This window comes from Falco peregrinus, chromosome 14 (genome assembly GCF_023634155.1).
Source record: "Falco peregrinus isolate bFalPer1 chromosome 14, bFalPer1.pri, whole genome shotgun sequence".
NCBI classification, from domain to species: domain Eukaryota; kingdom Metazoa; phylum Chordata; class Aves; order Falconiformes; family Falconidae; genus Falco; species Falco peregrinus.
In genome coordinates this window covers 15,819,886-15,840,876 of record NC_073734.1, presented here as the reverse complement: position 1 = coordinate 15,840,876, position 20,991 = coordinate 15,819,886, and the positions used below count along the sequence as shown (strand labels likewise).

At 38.1% G+C, this 20,991-nt stretch overlaps 1 protein-coding gene across 6 annotated transcripts in view; it reads left to right on the top strand.

Moving 5' to 3' along the window:
- The window catches only part of ZNF536 (zinc finger protein 536), a 353,196-nt gene that overhangs the window by 59,515 nt on the left and 272,690 nt on the right, over nucleotides 1–20,991 (top strand). For 4 of the 6 annotated variants that reach the window (XM_027783931.2, XM_027783925.2, XM_027783951.2 and 1 more), the window contains exon 3: nucleotides 8,330–8,399. The exons of the other annotated variants lie outside the window; for them this stretch is intronic. The gene's annotated coding sequence lies outside the window, so the exon portion shown is untranslated. The remainder of the gene's footprint in view (nucleotides 1–8,329; nucleotides 8,400–20,991) is intronic. 6 annotated transcript variants of the gene reach the window in all.

The following is a 20,991-nucleotide window of genomic DNA, read 5'->3' as shown; positions in this document are numbered from 1 at the left end:
GATCCTTAACACACGTGGGTAGGCGAGGAAGTGGCTTCTTTTGTGTGACTGAAAGAAAGGCCCCCCAGTAAGCAACGGAAGGAAAATAAAATATTAAAAAATCTTGGCCTGATTCTTGGAAGATAAAAAATACAAGGGGAAAGTATTTTTGGCTTTTAAGGCTAATTTTACCTCTTGTGAGGCCATCAGGTCAATGAGTAGAAGTGGTGACTGGTAATTCTTGAGTTATATTACTAGCCACTGAATTACTGTGTGACTTTAGTAATGAAACATAAATGTTCTCTCTGTTCCCCAGTGGGCATAATACCATTTACCTGTCTCAAAAATGCTTTGTAATTTAATTAACACTTGGAGTGCTCTTTGAGATCCTTAGGTAAAAGCAGGAAAAATGAGTCAATTGTTACAGAAATCCTAATTTATCCCTATTTAAAAAAAATTACACTTTGTCGTGACTTTTTCAAACCTCAAATAATGCTTGATAGGAGTTTTGGGCTTTGTTCTTACTTGGTCCTTAGAGTCACTTATTCTTAGTGATTTGCATAGGCGCAGTGTAGGTATTACTTTTTAGTTCAACAGAGTATTTTGGTGGATCATAAATTACCAGTCCCTGTTCTGGGAATCTGTTTCTGAGAGAAGCGTACATTTTCAGAGGAGAATTTGAATTGTGCTAGGAAAGTTCTGCGGTATTCTTCAACATACACGTTTTACTGTTTTAGGGGAAATGGTTCTTGATTTTTAGTTGTGCACTGGATGTAATAGCTTAGTCTTTGTTTCATCAAGCATGCTACTATCTTGGTGATAAATTACACATGGGTGTACTGTTGTAACTACAGCTATTCAACAGTCATATATAGTTACCACATCCTGTCATGGCCACATCACTGACCAATGACCAAACCAAGTATTTCCTTGCTATAGACAATCCCTGTCTATAAGTACACACTAATCTACCTTTGGACTGATTTGAATATTTAATTGTATATACACGTTTGTAAGCCAGTTAAGAAACTGATTTTCTTCGTTCTCTGCTGACCTCCAATAAAGAACTTGCATTAAGACAAGCAGGAACACTTGCAGCAAGCAAGCTGTAACTTCAACCCATCCATGCTTTCATCTTGTTTTGGAAACAGATCTCTCTCTCTTTAAAATCATGAAACTCACCTCTTTGCTTCCAGGTATGTAATTCATTCTCACACTTTTTCTTTAGCAGCTCCAAGCATTCATGTGGGGTTTGCTGTCTACCACTCAACTTTCTTTTCAGGTGCTATGAAAACAGCACACATACCTGGATACAGCTGGCTTAAAGTAAGGTTTTTGGGAAAAAACGTCTGTTTAGACATTTTTTTCCCCACTTTTAATCTACTTTATGCCACTATCTTATTTTAACTACTCAAAAGGAGTTTAAACACTCTTAGATAAGCAGATAATCTCAACAATCACCTTACAGCTAGCAAAAATGTTGCACACCTGTTTGTACGCAGCCTTGAAATACGTCAAAGTTACACAAAGCAAGTCTGCCATCCCTTCTGGTATTAAAAATGCCATTATCTTGAAGTTTTAAAGTTGTACTATTTGTGTAATAGCACCTACGAGGGAGTTTATATCTTATTCTTCCCTTCATCCCGTTCATCTCCTCTTGTTTCAGAAGAACCCTTTTGGTCTTGCTTTGGTAATTTAAATAGACAGTCTGGTGCAGTTGTGACTGAAACTGGGGGCTGTCTTTCAGATTTCATGGAAATCTGGGGAGACCAGAATACCTGAAGTGATCTGCCACTGCTTTTCAAATATTTGAGAGTAACACATGCTCCATTTAAAATAAATTGTTAATATTTTTTTCTGACTCTACAGCTGACATTCTTTCCTGCTCTGTAAATTTTACTTTTATTGCATCTTATTTTTTACCGTACATTACAACAAAAGATTTGGAGGAAAGGTGGAGTGGGAGATGTCCATGAAGTTCCACACTTCTGCACTGCTGCAGCGACAGGTAACAGTGCTGGGAAGAAGTGCAAAAGTACAGCAGCAATGAGGACATCCGTACATGTGTCTTTAGACTTCCTAAGAGGTGCTTGCTTTGAGAACAAGTGGAAGTGTGCAACTGTAATGCTCAATGAAAAAGTGGTAAGCTTCTCTCCCTTCCTCCTTCATACTCTTCCTCTGGAATATTACATTGTTACTGAAAGCGTGGCTGCATAGAAAGAGAGCACATCGTGAGTCTTTTAGTAGTGATCTCAAGTGTTACTTTGAATGGACATTGTCCTGTGAGCAAATCACTGGAGGAAAATTCTTGTGCTCCTTTTCTTTCCTGTGGGTAACTGCACATTGCATCGCTGACCAAATATGCCAAGACCATGGAAAAAGAGAAAATGGCAAGATGACTGTTTCTCAAAAACAGTAAACACACATTGCAGCCTGGCTTCTTATTTGAGAATGCAAGATTTTACTTTTTGAATAACTACTGTATTTTAACAATAGGCATCAAGTGGTTGCTATGTGATACACAACAGTGTTTTTCATGAACTTTTGGCTGCTGAATAAGCCCAGCAAATATGGGTTCTTACCCTTTTAGTTTTCTGGGTCAATTCATTTTGCACAAAAGAGAGAATGATAATTTGAGTTGTAGGCAGAGAATGTTTTCTTCACATGGTAGGAAAGATGAAAGCTGTTTTTATTTGATTTCTTTTTAAATTAAAAATTATAATTCTTTATAGAGTTACAAATAATTATCTTATTACTAAAGGCATCTTGTAAGCTTGTTACAGAGTCTTTCTCTGTAAAATAATTGCTGACTGTCACTGCAAACTAAAAGTGGGGGAGAAGGAGGGGAAAACCAGAAATATAAATGTGTGTAACGTGTATGTGTAGATATTACCATTTATTTTTTTAAAATGTGATTTGATTGCCCCAAAAGTAAATACCTAGGTGAATGCTTCTTGTTTGTTAGGTGTTGCTGGCTGATTACAGATATATAAAGGTGTTTTCTGAACTGCTGTTCTTCTCTAAATGCTCAGGCCTTTCCTGCTTATGGGTCAGAGAGGACAGAGTCTGTCAGATTTAGTTGGCTTCCTGATGGGACACCACATTGAGGATGCTTTTATGTTCTTATCTTCTGTTCTTCTGTTGTTGGAATCCCATGGAGCAGGATTTCTGAAAACTCTGGTTTAAAATCTGCGTGAGAGCAGGGGCTGGCACTTGGTAATGTGGGGGTGGGGTTCGGGGGGGGGGGGGCAGGTGAGGTAGCAGAAGAGCAGGCAGATGTCAACAGCTGGTGGGAACACCACTCTGATCCACAGGGTTAACGACAGCTTATGTAGGGGGAGGAAGAGGACTCCAGAAGTAGGGACAAAGGAGGTGGTTTGGGATAGGGGGAGGAAAGGTGTTCAAGTTGTGCAAGGGAAGAGAGACAAATTTCTGTGTAAACATCTATGAGAATGTGTAACAGTCTAGCATTGAGAAACGTAAAGATCTTATTTCATTTTAATTAGCTTCTGGAATAAGGATACCCACAGGGACTTAGGAAGGCTTTGGAGCAGGAAGAAGGGTGCTTGGTTGGGAGGAGAGTGGAAGATGGAAGAGTGTTAGTGAGAAAAGATCCATTGTATTGAATGATGAAGAGTTTTGGGCAGGGTGATGGAGATCTAGGTTAAGGATTCAAGGGCCACCAGGATAGCATGGGTGGAAGGTTATCACACTCTTCTGCTAGACTGTTGCTAAGCCAAGACCTACCCTATCCTGTATTAGATATGTAGCAGCCCTTGTTTAGTGTTGACCAAATTAATGGAGGACATCATGTATGTGGCAAATTCAACAAGGCTTTGGAAGGTGGGTGAACAAACCATTGATGCACTGCTTGCCACTGTCGGTGTTGGACTGGATCTGGTTACTTCAAGGAAAGTACAATTGTAATCACTCTTCGTTTTGCTGGCTGTGAATGACAGCAGCCATAGTGCTCATCCATACACTGAAGTGCCACAGGGACAGGTTTTAGAATGAGAGATGCAAACTTGACCTGAGCATTCTGGCTGTTCATTCTTTAAGCCCCTTACAGTGCTGGCAAAACACAGCTCTAGAGTAGGTTCTGTTTCATGCCATCTTTCCTCTAATCTGGACATCACTTATCACAGTGGCCATAGTCTTGCAGTTATGTAGTTCACATAATTTCATTAGATTGAATAAATCTATATAGATTTGTACCAAGTACTTCTGCTGAGAAGGTTTGCGTTTGTTGTCACTGATTTATTTATTTTTTTTTTCTTGTACTAATCAGTTATTTCTGTGTTATTGTGGCAAAGATTGTGTATCTTAACCAGCCAGCAGAGTGTGAGTGTTTCACCTTTCTGAAAGAATTTCCTTACTAAGAAGAACGAAGGAAGTTACAATATATCCCAGGTCACCATGTCCTGACAATCTTCAGAAAATTTTCTGTTTCTCTCCCTGTGTGCCCAGTTGCCCTTCTCTTAAAAATACCTACTGCCTCTTCTTGGCTAGGTTCATTCTGGTTTTGAGGGACATACCTTTTCTCTTTGGTATCAGACCCTGCAACATCCGCCCCACCTCAAGCACAATAGGGATCGCTTGCTCAAATAGAAAGAAAAATTCTTTCACGGATGACATTTTTATTTTATTTTTTTTTTTCTTAGACGTTCCATGTAATGCATCTATCACTGGGATAATTTTTCCTCTCAAAGTCATATCAGACACAAAGCTGTCTTCAGGGCTATTTCTTCTAGTTCACTGGACAGCTGTTCTGCCTGAAAAGAAAGAAAAGATCATATATCAATCAAAGACTTCAGGAGAATCCTTATGTTCTTTAACTAATAGGAAAATCCTAACTGTGAGTTCTTGATCTTCTGACTTCTGCTTTTTCAGTTTGGAAAACTGCATTGATGTATTTTGCAAGAGTATCTGTTGGGTTTATTTTTTTTAATGTTTCTTTTGTGTGTCGTCTTGATGCTTGGAGGGTGTTACAAACTCATCTTCACTGGTGACAGTCACATCATAAGCAAACAGTTTTCTTACCCCTGTGACTTGATTGATCCTCTTATGAATGTCACTATGGGCAGAAATTAGTGCTGCTTAGCAGGAGCAAAGTTCTCATCTTTGCTCTGCTGGTGCTGAACTACTGATTTCCAGTGGAAAAAGGCTAAAGGGCTGAGGGATGTGCCCAAGCTGCAGCCGTCTTAACTGATACAGATGTCTGTATTTACTCATCATTCTGAGTTTCTGTAACTCCATCACACTGAAATAACTAACAGGTAATAAATTCCTTTTTTGTTAATTAATTTATTACTAATTACACATTTACCCTAGTCTGTGATGCTAATTTAGATTCAAAGTACATTAGAAATTCCTTGCCTGTAAAAAAAAAATCAGAATACTTTATACAATTTACTAAATGATGTGCACATACAATAACAGAATTGAGTTTAGCATGTGTCCTTTCATCTGTCAGTGTGGGGTGAAACACGTAAGTGAACTTGGATGCTACCATTTTAGCCTAGCAGTGATTACCGTCCAGAATGGAAACTTCATCCCGGATACAGGGTTTTCTGGCCTTTTTATGGTACATTTTGAGTGTTAGAGCATGTTTGCACAGTGCAGAGCAGTACTGTGCAGGTAGACTGGAACCAAGCTGAAGGCTGACTTGGAGACAGAGTACCCAAGGAAGCTATCAAATTGACTTGGATACTTTTGCACAAGGAAAAAAAAAAAAAAAAGGCAAAACTAAACCTCAGGATTTTTTTGTATCCACCTGTTGGTGCTCTTCAAAGATATCATTAGCAATATATTATATGTTCATGCTACATTAGATTTGAAGGTATCTTCAGAGCCCAGTTGATGGGGGTCAGAAATATACAGATACACAGAGTTTTGATGATTTTTGCTGAAAGAGACCCTCTGTTCTCTCAGCCAGCAGACCTTGACTTGGTAAGGCTTTGCAGGGGCTGCCTGGCCTGGATTACTTTATAGAGGATTGCAGACAAAATTCAGGCACGATGCAGCTAATTACACAGTGAAAAAGGGGTATGAGAAAGGAAAGATGTGCCAGGATAACTGCAGTAAATTCTTGTATTTATGTATGCTTAAAGTTGTCTGGACCCAAAATTTCCTGAAGCAAATGAATTTATCAACTTTAAGTAGATCTTGGATCATATCCTTTGCCATCTTGGGTCAGAATATTGTGGAGCTTTAGAGGAAGAGGCAAGAAACCTGTGATCGGTATTGTAGAAAAAGCTCTCCTTAAGGATGTTGTAATTATAAGCAGGACACATGGCCAGTGTGTACAATGTGATAGTTCCAAACACAGGGAAAACAGTGGGGATGATTTAATTCTCTTTTGCTTTGAAATAAAAAAAAATAATATCAGTTTTATTTAATCAATAGACGCTAGAGTTTGATGTATGGATGAAAACTTAGAATCAGTGGAATGATATTTCTGGTTAAGCACTTGTCATCAGGAACTTGTTTGACCTGTGAGCTGCTTCATTTTTTAAACTTAGATGTCTTTATTATAGAACTTCTAAAGATTGTTGGATTGCCAGCATGGGGAGCGTGTGTGTGTGTGTGTTTTAATACAGATGCATCTTGTAGGAAAGGAGATAAACCTTTTTCTTTGTACACAGGCACATACATGATTTATCAAACATATTGTATTACTCTGTCTTTACAGTAAAATGTACAGTGGAAGTGAATTACTCTATCTGTGTAGGATTAGAAACTATGATGTTCTGTCTTGTATTCAAGAAGAGGATTACTGTGCAGATAACGTGCAGATAATTTACTTTTAGTGAGGCATTGCAGCTTAAGGACAGCAGAATCAACTTTCTTGAGGTAGAAGGAATAGGAATTGGTATAGAACAATATAGTGTAGTTGACCACTCGTAGGAAATTCAAGATAACAGAAATATATCATTGTATATTTATTGAACAGTCATTTTTTCCCATCATCCTAAAATGATCTTTTGATTTAAAAGAAAATAAAAATAATCTATTGTAAGTGCTGAGTACCTTGAAATGCACTGATTTTATTGCATGTATGATTGGCAGTATTAAATGCCAACAGCTCATGTAAATATGAAACATCTGTACATTATTATTTAGGGATTTTTCATCTGTTGATTTTAGAAATGAGTATTTTATGAGTCCTTGCATGCATTGTTGTGTATTACTTACATACAGAAGCAGTCAGTAATGAAAGAATAGTCCTGAAATATACTGTATATGGTTTTGTGATTAAGGTACGAAATACACAGCATATGAAGAAATACAATATGCATTGCATTTGATTTTAGGTGTGGCAGCAGCAATTATGATTTCATAACAGTAGGAGTAACATGACAGTTCAAAAGCACAGTGAAAAGATTATGTTTTTTTTATACACAGCAATGTAAATTCTTAAAATAACAATGTAATTTTTACATTTCTCACTGGATATCAGGATAATCCAATTTAGAACAATTTATTTTCAACAGGTATGGTAAAAACAGATATATCATTCTGGAGCATGGTATAATACATTAATTTTTATGAGTGAGTTATGAAGATGTACAGCTCAGGACCTAGGATAAACATCGTATTCCTTAATTAATCCATTACGCTATGGCACATATGTGCCACTTTTATTACTCTAAAATGAAAAATGGGGGGGGGGAAGCTGCTTTTTTTTTCCTCCTGTATTAGAAAACCTTTCTTCTAAAATCATAAAAATGTAAAATCTAATATACTAAACACTATTAATGAGTTAGACATCTAAGTTCCTTGAAGAGTTCTAAGATAAAGAGCCATCATCTTTCCATAATCACATTCAAATACTTTCTGTAGCTTAAATGTTTTAAAACAACTTATTGATGCAGTTCCTATGTGTTTAAATGAATCCAGACCACTGAAATTCCAGCTAGAAATGCAGGCTGATCAGTGACTGAGCTATAATATAGGAACAGTAGTGGAAAATGAATGAAGAAAAAAAAAATCTGCCCCTTTAACATCTCACAATGCAGTATTATAGATGCATATAGTTTCTGAAGCCCTACAGCTGCCTACAATGAACCTTTTCCTCTTATGGGTCTTACAGCTTTCAGTCAAGATTCTCCCTTCTGACCCCTCATAGATCCCCAGCAAATATGGTGTATTTTGTTAAAGGACAGGAAACTCGTAATTTCTAGAGGAAGGATGGCAAAATGTCCACTTCTGCTTGACTCCTCTAGCCTCAGCTTAGGAAGTTGGTCCCTTTTGGCTCTCAGTATGTGCGCACCAAGTTTTAACCACAGCGTTTTATTTACAGATGAGGATGAGTATTAGTCTTGTAATTATAAATATTTTGCATTTACAGTAAAGGATCTACAAGAGCTTTCATCATCCATTGATTAAAGAGTTAAACTCCACCACAGTCTGGTGGCTAGGTAAGTTGTACTAGCCCTGCAGGTCAGCGTAACTGCGGTTTGGGAAGGTGGGGAGATTGTCTTAACATCTGTCGCTGGCAGAGCTGTGTGAGGCGTATCTTGGAACAGCCTCCAGATCTTCCTTGCTTCCTGGGCTACGTCGTCTTCTCAACACAGTGTATCTATTTGATTATCTAATACGGGAACTTTTTTTCCAAATGTTGTATTTCATCTTGTATTTAGGTACTACAGCTGGGTGCTGAAACAATTACTTGCAGCTTGCCTCCTAAATTGTATCAGAATTTCTTAATAACAAACCTGTAAGTTTTATGAACGTGTGTTTTGTGTGCCCAAGACCAAATGATCTTGAAGATAACTATGTGAATACATTTTAATGTAATTCTACTGTTAGGCTATCTGCCACTACCTGTCATTTCTAAAATCTGATACTAATAGAATTTAGTATTTGTCATTTTACGTTAAAATAGGAATAGACATAAGCCAACGTAAACCAAAACACTATTAATGAAAAAAAATCAAATTAGAGATTATTTTGTATTGGAGACATTAAATTTAATATAAATTAGCACAATACAAAGAAATAATGTTTTTCTGCTATCTCAGCATTAGAAGAATAGCACTGCTTTTCTCCATATGTCTGTGTCACCAGGTTGTTATTTCTTTTGTTTAGTCATATAATAGAATGTGTTGAGACATATTATCCTCAACTTGCGTAACAGCCTACAAATACTGATTGCAGTTTGAGCTTGTTATGGAAAAGTATTGCCCTGTGGATTGAGAAAATGACCAACAGCGGACTATAATCTATGAAGCTGAGAGTAAAATTGCCAACTAGAGGTCATTTTTCAAACCAAGGGGCAATAGTTTTCTACTATAAACTGAATATTACAGTCAGTATATGTTTTATTAAACCATTTCAGAAACTTGGGAGCAGTTTCATTTAAACTTCTTGCTTGATGTGGCTCAGAGAACAGGCCCAGGGCAGCTCACAAAAGAGGCCTGGCATAGTCTCTATAATAAATATTCTGTATACTCAGTAATTATGAAGACTTTAGGGCCTTAATGGTGAATGGCCATATCCTGCCACCATTCTGCATCCTTAGCAGCAATTGAAGTCATTAAGATTTGTGTGTAAATATCAGTGCAGGCTGCTGTTTCTCACTCTAATACTGTGACAAACTAGGGTTAAACTATATAGAAAACCCAGTTATGGCTCTTACAGTCTAAAAGATTAAAAGGAAAACACCTTTCCCCTTCTCCATACCCTTTCTTTGTTTTTCTTTCCTACTGAAATATGTAGACAATGGATCTCTTTATTGGCACTCATATGGGGGTGATTGCCTAGTGCCTTAGTCGATAAGAGGATTTCCCTTCTGGAACAACAAATAACAACAGTAACATGCATGAAGAAAGTGAAGCCTTTATCCTCCTCCTTTAACAGACCTTGTATATCCATAAAGAGTTCTGCCACCCTGTGCCTGGGGAACAGAGGTGCTTTCTGCAGCCATTGCTCCGAGTGACTTCTACTCATTGTCAGTACAAACTCCTTGGTGGACTTCAGGTTTTAGAAAGAGCGATAGGGAGTTCTGCCTTCTCTGCAAAACAGGGGGGCAAAGAAAAATGAGAAAGACCATAGTGATTTGGGCAGAAGGGAGCCAGATAAAATCTTTCACTTTTTCCTTGGGAATCCCTGATGAAAGCATCTTGTTCAGAGCTCCTTGTGAAATTTCTCCTTAGTGTCTCTGTAAGCTTTGATGTCAGCTTGTTGGTCAACTTGGTGTCTGCCTCGCAGGATTTTCAGTTTTCTGTTTTGGGGCAAAGCTCACAGACTGATCCTGGTTTTGTGGCATAAGCATGTCACAGTCCAATACTACTGTGTTGTCAATAGTAAAAATACTTCAGTTACTGCATGCCTAAGTTGCAAGTTCACTTGTTACACTTATGCATGTAAATTGTGCATTCACATAACCATAAGTAGAACTTTCTGTCTGCACTTGCCAGATTAATGCATAGTTACAGCTGTAGCATGGGCAAATTAGGTGCAAAATTTGGTTTTGCACTCTGAGTTTTTAAAAAGCAGACCTTACATCCATATGTGTGTGTATATTATACAGACACAGATATAATTTTGTAATGGTCATAATTTTAAAGGTCTACATAAAACTTCACCACCTCAGTAAGGGTGATGGATTAGAATAATAAAAATTGGAGCAGCAAAAGACCTCTTACACATCTAGTCCATCTTCTTGACATTACAGGATTGTTCCCTACAGGGTATTTTCTAATACTTTGTCCAGAGCAGGTTTAAATGTCCCAAGCAGTGAAGTTCCTACTAAAGTTTCACAGTTATAATTCAAAGGATATTTTTCTGACACTTTATCTTAAATTGATCAGTTTACCCTGTTTATGTGGGTCATAACTTCAGGGACCTGTCCTGTTTGTATCTCCTTGGTGCTTCCATGCTTCTAAATATTTGCAGAAAGCCGCCATAAATTACTTTGGTATTGACTGGGCCCTTCTCTCCCATCCTCTGCCTAACACGGTGTCACTGGGCAGATTGTGAGGTGGTTTTTTCCCCAAAAGTCTCTTGTAGATCAGAGGACTGGGACAAATGAAGATGAAACTATGAAGTTACTGTTGCATATATTGCATAATATATACATGCTTTCTCTACATGCTTATGTATCTAGTCTGCTGGTTTCTAGGAGGATGTTGCTTAGAGGTCTGTCTGATTTTACTGGGCACTGTACAAACATATAATTAATCTCATTTTTAGCAATGCTTAGCTCCAAGCTGAGGATGTAGAAGATATAGGGTTATAAGTTTCTAAAACATTTTTATTATGCATTTTCTATTTTGATTGACAACTATTAGTATTTTAGGATGACAGAAGTGAAACTTACTCTGCCTGACAGCATCAAATATAATGTATGCTAAGTAAACAGAAGCATGTGAGCTGGATAATATTTATTGTATAGTTACATAGCAATGTGGTAGGAGACTAGAGAGAGAATTTTCTTCAAGAAGGATACTTGATATTTTATGATTTTCAGAAATACATAGGACTGACTGAACTTTACACCTTATTTCCTCAGGGTAGCTTGCAGGTTTATTGTCTATCCTGGCTGGGTTGTTCTTGAAAACTTCCATTGTTCATCTTCTTCCTTCCTCTCAAATTGTCTTTGTTGGAGAGGAGTAGGAGAAGATTGTTCTGAGAGAAGTTTTATAATTCTGCTTTACCATTTGATGGTTTACCTTGCAGCTCCAGCCAACACTTGTATTGAACCCTTCATACCCAGTCCTTTTCCCAGAGAGCTTGACTGTCCAAGTAGGTGAAAGTCTGGAGAGGTGAGAGGCAGAGTCAGAAGTGTTGTGCTATAGGAGATTTATGGGGAGAAGGATGGAGCCACTGTGACCAAGTCACATTTTCTCATTTGGCAAAAGATCAATAATAATTTTAATTGAGTAAATAATAATTTTGTCTCCAGAACAAAAAGAATAGTTACTATGAAGGATGTGCTATTTTCCCATGTATTTCTAGTGAATATTTAACATAAAGCAATTAGAGGCAGGGCAAGAATTATATGGCTCTTAAAACCCAACGAATAGAAAGACTCCTGTTTTCAGGACACAATTCACCCACCTAAAATTACATATGCAGTTCAAGTTAAAAGGAAGAAGCTGGAATGTTCAGAACCTGGTTCAGAAGGTTGTGCTTAGGCCTGTGAGTGTCGACCACAACGCTGGAGCCAGGCCTGGCTTTAGGGTAGGACAGCAGAGATGTGCATCTTCTGAAAACACACATAAGCAGTACAAGATAAGTGAATAAAGATGTGAATTGTGCTGTGTGAACAAGTGAATTGAATGATAAAATTGGCATTAATAAAAAAGTAGGAAGACTGTGAGCTCTCTTTTTTTTTTTTTTTTTTTTTTCAAAATTAATTTCAGCTTCTATCCTTTTCAGCAAAAAAGTGCTTGGCTTAGTGTTGCAGAAAGTTTGTCAGGCATGGAATAAATTAGGCAGAAGTACCTGGTTTAGCTTATGTAGTGAAAGGAATAAAGCTGTGTTAATGTAGCATTCTGCTTGTGCTCATTTTTCCTAATTGAGACCTAGCTTGACTGTTTCAATGCAGTTACTGTGCGTACCTATCATTAGTGGAAGAAACTCTAAGAAGCAACTCTTTAAATTGTTCTCAAGTCAGGGTTTTTTAAACACATGACCAAGAATTACTGCTTGTGTCCTTTGCTGGGCATCAACACAGGTAGCTGTAAAATCACAAAATATCATTAGGTAGTTGGTTTTGGCAAACTGATTAACCGGAGAAGGAGAATCAGTGGGATTGATACATTTCACCTTTATTTACTCTCTTAGGTGAAGTATTTTTTCCAGTCATTGAGATAAAAAGTATCCCAAGTGAGGGGTGCTTTTATTTTTCCCTGAGCGCACCTTTATATACAGTGCTTGACTTCTAATGCAACTGTTAGGTAGCACTTTTAAACAGTTGAAGTTTCTACCTGCAACCAGAATGTCTTTAAACACAAAATTACATTAAAAACAAAACAAAACAAAAACAAAAAACAAAACAAAACAAAGAACCCCCAAACAACCCTGATCATATAGCATTTATTATGAACTGTCTGGTCAAGTTCTGCATTCACTCCTTAAATATAGTACATCATACTTCATTGTTGGAAAATTCTCCTTCAGATTATAACCTCTTCTTCTCTCTCAAGTGCAAGTAGTTGACTGCTGCAGCATTCATCCAGTGCACCTTTTGTATTTACTTCAGCTTTTCATTCCTTGAAAGTGGTTTTTCTATTGACTTGTTCTTGGCATCAGGCTGATGCCATTAAAAAACATACCAGTCTTAAAATGCTTATTATGAATCTTGATTGGTGACAGCGCTGAAGGTGCTTGTGGAAGTACAATTTGTGAATAGCAGTTCTTGTCGACCAAGATGATGTGCCGTTGTGTCTGGCATCCTCATAAATTGTTATCAATCCTGTTACCAGTGTACATCTAGCCCCTTCTTGTCCATCTGTGATGCTCATAGGTCATCTCTTTGGGGCATTAATATTCACATTTCAGAATGATACCTCTAATGACAGCTCTCACTTTGAGGGAATAGTGCCATGTTATGGTGGAATAAAGTGTCACAATAACTTACATAAATAAGTCAGTTGGCATGGGAAGACAAAAGCATTTCATCTGGCAGGAGGAAAAAATGGAGAGGAAAGGCTGTGGGTGCATGGTTGCTACTGAAAAAAAAGGCACTACTACCCAGTAGAGTATAAATGAAGAAATGTGCCATCTGCATCACATTTGTAGTTAGGGTGGTTATACAGGGATTGGGACTATATTAAATTCCTTTCAGGTAACCTTTCTGGATTTTGCAGCCAGTGTTTCTGTAAACTTGTCTAGTATAGTCCGGTAGACTGCCCAGTGCAAATTGTAATCTTGTTCTGGGATTCAGGAAGAATTGTATCAGAGGTGTTACTCAAAAGGACCTCAAATAGTCATCAGGGTCAGGATCTCAATGCCAGTACTGTTTCCATTTGAGCATCATTTTTGTCTCCTGTAATGTGAATCCTATCCTCAAATGCTTGCTTAGGGATGGCATTGATATTCGATGGGAGCTACAAATGCATCAGAGATCAGATGGAAAATATGTATATAACGTGTCTGTGTGCTGTGGGTGGTAGCTAGGCATAGTAATAGAGAATGCCTTAATATATACGGTATCTTTATTATACAGTCAAGTGGAAAAAGTGGATGTTTCTATTTATCAGTTGTGGGGTTTTTTTGGTTTTTTGTTTTTTGTTTTGGGTGTTTCTATCTTTGACTGATACAAATATTTTGGAATCTAAACATATCTCCACAATACTGTTGTGTCTTTGTTCTGGATTTCTTTCATCTTAACTTATCAACACAGTATATGAGCCATTTTATCCTACAGTGTGATCATCATCCTAGTGTGTATTTGCTCATTAATGTCAGGTTAAGATCTAAAGAAATAAGAAAGTAGGAGTGAAATTTTCTCTTTTTTTTGTTTTGTTGTGTTTGTACTATTTTTTTAATACTAATAATGATGGAAATAGGCAAACTGCAGTACTGTGGCTTTGGGGGAAAATACATATGCATTTTCCTGCAAGTGTTGTAATGTTTTCAGTCTTGGGTTGGCTTAAGTATTAGTACTCGACATGACCTTAAAACAAAAACTTTCACCAAGTCTCTCTTTGTAGTGGGGAATAATTGTTTTGGTATTTGTTGAAATAATTGAAATACCCTAATGCAATATCCCTTAAAAACAAATTTATATGAAATGCACATTCTAACCTTTGTATTTTTTTCACTGAACAGATTTATTTTTTTTCACCCATGTCCATTGCATAACTTCGTGAACAGTTTGTAAGGTCTGTTTTTTATATACTTGATATTCATAGTGAAGAAACTTTCAAAAGAGGAAGTACCAATGGAAAAATGTAAGACTTAATAATGTAATAATTTTTTAAACTGTTTTTGGTTGCTAACAGGACATGCATTTGTTGAATGAGCCTTCTCCACCCACCCACCCCCATCCGCCAAGTTGCCTTAGACAGTTTTTGTCTTTTAAATAAAAAAACCTACAAACAAAAACATCAGAAAATGAAACTCAAACAACTTTCTGGTTTTCAACTAAAAACTGAAATTTTCCTTGAAGGGTGTGGAGAGGAGAGAGGGATGCATGAGTGGGTCAGGGAGATCACAATTTACTTATTAGGGTTTGGGTGTTTTGACCAACAAGGTGTTGACAATTATCACAGTTGGAGCTTGCTCCTCTCCCCTAACCGAACAGGAACAGAGTTGTCCTAATCCTGGTCATATGCAGCAAAAAATGTCCAAGTAGCAGCACAGGGTTAGTGTTTGAGGATAGGTTTAGATTAGATATGAGGAAGAAATTCTTTACTGTGAGGGTGGTGAGACACTGGAAGAGGCTGCCCGGAGGAGCTGTGGATGCCCCATCCCTGGCAGTGTCCAAGGCCAGGCTGGATGGGGCTTTGAGCAACCTGGTCTGGTGGGAAGGTGTCCCTGCCCGTGGTGGGGGGGCTGGAACTAGATGGTCTTTAAGGTCCCTTCCAATGCAAACCTCTCTCTGATTCTGCTTGGGGAGCACTAGGACACGAATGAGGCTAACACATAGTAGGTCCTATGGGGAGTAACAGGGCACTGATCCTTGTGCTGAGAATGAGTGTCAGAGGCTGTTTTCCAGTCAAGAAAAAACCCTAAAGCACAAGGGGAACTTGATGCATACGTCAGTTGCATGTTGAAGGTATTGGACCAGTCTCATTCAGAGCTGCTCCCCCTGTCCCCTCATGCCCTGCCTTCAGCTTAACCATCCAGCCATTTACGCTGCTTATTTTCATTCCTGAAAATTGTTCTTTCCTTTTGTGGGGACAGATCACTACCCACAGACTCACAAAAGATAATAGTTAAGAATACCTTTTGTCTTGAAATTCTTTAATTTTATTGATATGATTTCTAGCATATATGTTTGGAAGTTTTCAGGGAAAGCTATGCAAATGTTCTGATGGAGTTGAAATGCCTAGTTTACATTTGATGTTTTTAGATCACTATGCTATATTGTAATACAGCATGTTAAAACATGAATGACAGAATTTAAGGGTAGTGTTTTGACTTTGCCAGGGTAAACGTTTCCATATTGCAGTGTCGGTTTTGGCATGTTTTGGGTTGGAACCAAATTTTCTGCTGAAAGATTAATTTTTTACAGATCTACCTATGATAATGAGTTTAGCAGCTATGGCTCTTTCATTTCAGTCCTCCTTGAGAATCACTATGTCTGCCTCTCCTTGTTGCTTTATTATTTTTAGGAGCTGTCAGTTTTCAGTCCTCTTTCCACAATAGCAGGAGGCATAGAGGTCTTGTTTCTTTTTTCTGCATTCAGCATATGAGACACAAAGAAGCCTACAGTCTAGTTACTGAGCTAGGTTTATTGCAGTAAGTTGGCATTGTAGAGCACATTCTTCCCAACATCTTGAAGCTTTTAGCAAGTCTTTTCTCTTACTCGAAAACTGACACAGTTTGGCTTCTGTTTATGAAGGAGTCACAGTCCTGTAACACTGATTTGCGTTTTCCTAACCCCATTCTAGTGTGCTTTCAATAACGTAGCAATCCCGTGTGAAACCTTGCAGCTTTATTTACAACACCAAGTTGTGAGGCTTTTTTTTTTTTTTTTAACTGCAAACTATACCTTTCAGTAAATGAAGACCCATATTAAGTCAACTGTAGCAGTAGGCAGTGCTTTAACCTGTATAAAACTTGGGGCAGAGAAAAGCTCCAGAAAAGTACAAGGAAAGGTGATCTAAGACAAGGGTTTTTGGTTTTGTACAATCCTGTATATGTGTACATTGAAAATTTAATTGATAATAATATTATTTATTATAGTAATGAAATGTGTTAAGACTTGATGGATTTCTCAGCCTTGTGGATCAAAGGTCCTCTTCATTGACAGGCATTGTCAATGCAAACTTTCCCAGACTAACCAAATACTTTATTTCAATGGACTGACCTTCCAGCCTTGGCACTAATGCTAAGAATATCAATTTAGTGACGATTTGAGGTAGTACTGACTTTTAAATGACAGTTTGTGTCTCTTTTTTTTTTTAAAGCTTAGTACTGTATGAGACAAACTTTTTTGCACAAACATTCTGTGCAATATAATCTGTCTCCCTGGAAATAACACTACCGTTTTCCCCCCTGTAAGAACAATTATCTTCCCCCCCCCCCCCCCCCGCCCCAGATTGTTGACATCAGCCTAATTTATGATTAAAGTAGTTTTAATTGAAATGTTGCACAATTTTCTGAGCAGTTCAAACCTCCATATACTCACCCAGTTCTCTCTACTGTGTAGCAAGCCCTCTTTATTCAAATGCAGCCCTCTAAGTAGCAAGAGGAATGATGTGGTAAATGTACTCTGTTGAGAGGATCTAAAACAGCCAAGTGGGACTTTACTCTTGCTTCCTCACCTTAGGGCAGCCCTTTGACTAGGACAAATAAGAGTAGTAATAGCAGAGTGACAGTTGGCACCATCTCCAGCCTTGTCCTCAGCACTGATGCACTCCCAGTGAAGATCCCCAGTGGCCTTTGGTACCACCAAGCGTCCTGTACTCATGGCCTTGGGTGGGAGCAACTGGGATCACCTAGCGTATCTGTTCAGGAAGGTAGCCAGGCTCGGCACAGGCTGTGGGGATGTGCAGACCTGGAACCTGGGTATGTGGCAAACCCAAGCTGGGCATCCAGGAAAGGAAAGGGACTTCTCTGCTGTGGGCTGGGGCTGCTGCTGGATGGGTTGGGTGGGAGCTACTTTCATGAGTGAGCCTGGTTTGGGTAGCATCCAATGTAAAAACTAAGATGGTGGTTTTGGAGTGCCCTGAGGTAAGTAATGCCTCTTCTCCTTCACCTGTTCAGCTCAAGAAATCATTAAACCATTTTTCTTACACCTACTCCACCCCTCCCAAATGTTTATGTGTTTTCAAGAGAAGATTTCACCAGTGTTTGACGTTTGACATAGACATTTAGGTATAAGTTAAAGATGTTAAAGTTGGAGGAGAGGGAGTGGAAACCAACAGGTTAATAAGTAGGAGAAAAGTTCTGGGAAGAAAGGCGAAAATCAGGCTAAGTGCTGTGAGAGTGTAAACGGTAAACCCAACAGCTCCAAAGAACAGACATCTGGGAGCATCTCTAGTTCCAGTTTGGCTTAAATAAAAAAAAATCACGGCCCCCCCAACCCAATACCCCCCCCCCCAAATTTTAGCTATGCTGTTTGGGGGTGGGGGTGGAAAGAAAAGGCTGACAGAAAGACATATCAGTTATCTAACTGGTATCAAGTGGCTAAATGTCTGGTCTCTTCCCATGTATAAAAATGATTTTGTTAGTATGTAGGTCACATTACAGTACTGTCTAGTTATTGGACATTGGCTTAGATAACTGTTTGTGGAGTATTAAATGGTTTTGCTGCCTCAGCACACTTTTTAACTGGTATTTTTCACACAGTTGTGCTACTGAAAAGGAGCAGCACCGCAGCAAAAATCAATTTATCTTTCTCTCTGCTATTTGTGTATTGTGAGCTCTTGTAGTGTTTTACAATTTGATTAATTGATATTCATTGTACTAGATAGCATTTGTAATACTCCTGTCTAACTCCTAGTACTTTAAAAACTTTTATCAGAACAGTAGGTTATTTGTATAAGAGTCCTCCTCAAAAAACAAGCAACAGTGATGTGAAACCCAAAAGAAAATTAAAGCTAAAATTTGTATGGTCTAGCTGTAGATGTGAGGTTAAGCAGACTGGAACAGTGTATTTGTTTTAAGTGCTTTCTTTTGTCATCTGCATTTTGGTGGTTTTACAGAGATTTATCGTGAGCAGAATGAAAAAGTTGTGCAAGGTTCGGTTATAATAAGCGATAAAACTCTAGGCTTTAAAGTGACTTGTTTGTATGCATTTCACATGCTGTTGGTCTGTAGGTATTATTAATATCTATTTTTAGAATCAAGATTGTGATGCACAAGGTACGTAGGCACAATGTGATAAAAACACAGCAATACTGTTTCTTTTCTGTTTCATTATAAAGTTTCTTTGACCCTGTGGTTTATTTTCAAACATACAAGTTATTTGTTCTGGTGTATTCTTAAACAGGGGTTGTTTTTCTCCCTTTCAGAAAATGAGCACAGATGGTGATTGATTTTTCAAGTGCTGACATCCCTGCTTGAGAAAATGTTCCCACCTTCTTTGTGCTGAGCAAGTCAGGCAAACTAACATGATGATGCGATCATCAGTTTCATGCAGACATGCAGAATTGATTGACAGGGAAAATTTTAACATAAACCACACATTCTTCCAGTGTCTTCAATTTTTTAATGATGTTTATTTGCAGGATATTAGCAGCAGTGGGGATTTCATTTAAAAGACACCAAAACTTATTTCAGCAACAAGGTTAAATTGAGAATTTTGCTGCACTAGCCCAGCACATATCAGTACAATTTGTAATAGCTCTTCTGAGCCAGTTCTGAAGCTAAATGCTGTCACTGGCTAACTAGCCATTCTCAGGCCATTGCTTCTGTTTGCGTGACTAAATACATACAATTAAAGCCTAGCACTTTCATTCTCTATGAACTCATTGTTATCCAGGGTTCAAGTACTCAGATAATGGGCCCGAAGAAAACAGGCATATCATCAACCCACAGTGGCAGAAAACTGGTTGATAAAATACATTTCTCATTATCTGATGCAGAATGAATGTTGCACGCTTTTTTTTTCTTTCTATAGATTTTATAAAAATTACAAAGAAATCTATAATTTCCCCAAGCATGCTGCAGCAACTCTACACTATGTCTGTGCCATAATTAAGGTTTTCTGTGATAAGCTTTTGCATTTTTTCAGGGGGTTCTATGTCGGCTTTCAAAATATCATTAAGGGTTCAAATTAACTGGACTTGGAAAATTCTGTCTGGCAGAGAAAATATTTTGTTTTGGTAGAGTATTCATTTAAATGTTCACTAAAATACAAGAACAAATTACAAAACTGTAGGAGAGGGCGCCACATTTACTTACTTTTGAGTAGTAACATACTTGAAGGGTATCGCTAATGACTTCCACTGGACTATCTGAGGATGAAAACTCTGTTCTGTGTAAACTGAACTGATAAATCTGACCTGAAGCAGCTGTAGAGCTGAGTGTGTAGAGTGAACTTTCTTGTCTGAGGGTTCCACCAAGTAAAATTTTTTGCCAGTTAAGTGAGTGAATGTTACAATGTTTCAGTGAAAAAGAAAAATGATCTTTACTGAGCCTGCAGAGTAATTTTGTCATCACCAATTTCTTAATGATTTTTGCATGCCTACTTAATGTGCATGTATGGCACTACAGTGACCTGATAGATCATAATGGCTCCAGAGGAGCCATTGCAGGCTATTGGGCAAGTGATCTATGAATTAAAAATTCTTTAACAGTTTTGAGGAACCTATTACAGTTTATTGTGTCAGTGACACCTGCCTTTTTAGTATGTGGACTTACTATGCGCTCATGCCACTTGCACAGGCCCTAGAAATGATGTTGTTTAGAAGAGGAGCGTTAGTGAAAGAAAGGACTGAGCAGCAAAACAAAGTTGCAGGCAGACTGAGGCTGGATTTTGGAAATCTGAATTTTGAAAAAGTCTCAGCTAAAGTTCAGGGGAGTGTGGCTTTAGGGCTCTTGTTCAGCCTGTTAACAGCCCAAGTTTCACCAAATCCTCTCCCTAAGATTTAGCTTTTTACAAAGCTTGAAAGTACACGCTGGGGTTGGATGGTAGCCCATCTGCAGTAGTCTGCCATGGTATTTATAAAGCTGTGATTTGCAAGGCCATGACTGGCAAAGCTCTAAATTCTGACCTTAAAACCAGCACCACAAAGCTGCTGAGAATGCGTAGTCTCAGTTGATGCTATAGATAAATTCTGCACTGGACAATTTATATGAATTTACTATTAGGTTGTAGCCATCAATGAGCTTCCTTTTCTTCCCTACGTGCTATTAAATCTGTGAAGAAGAGCATGGTTGAGATGT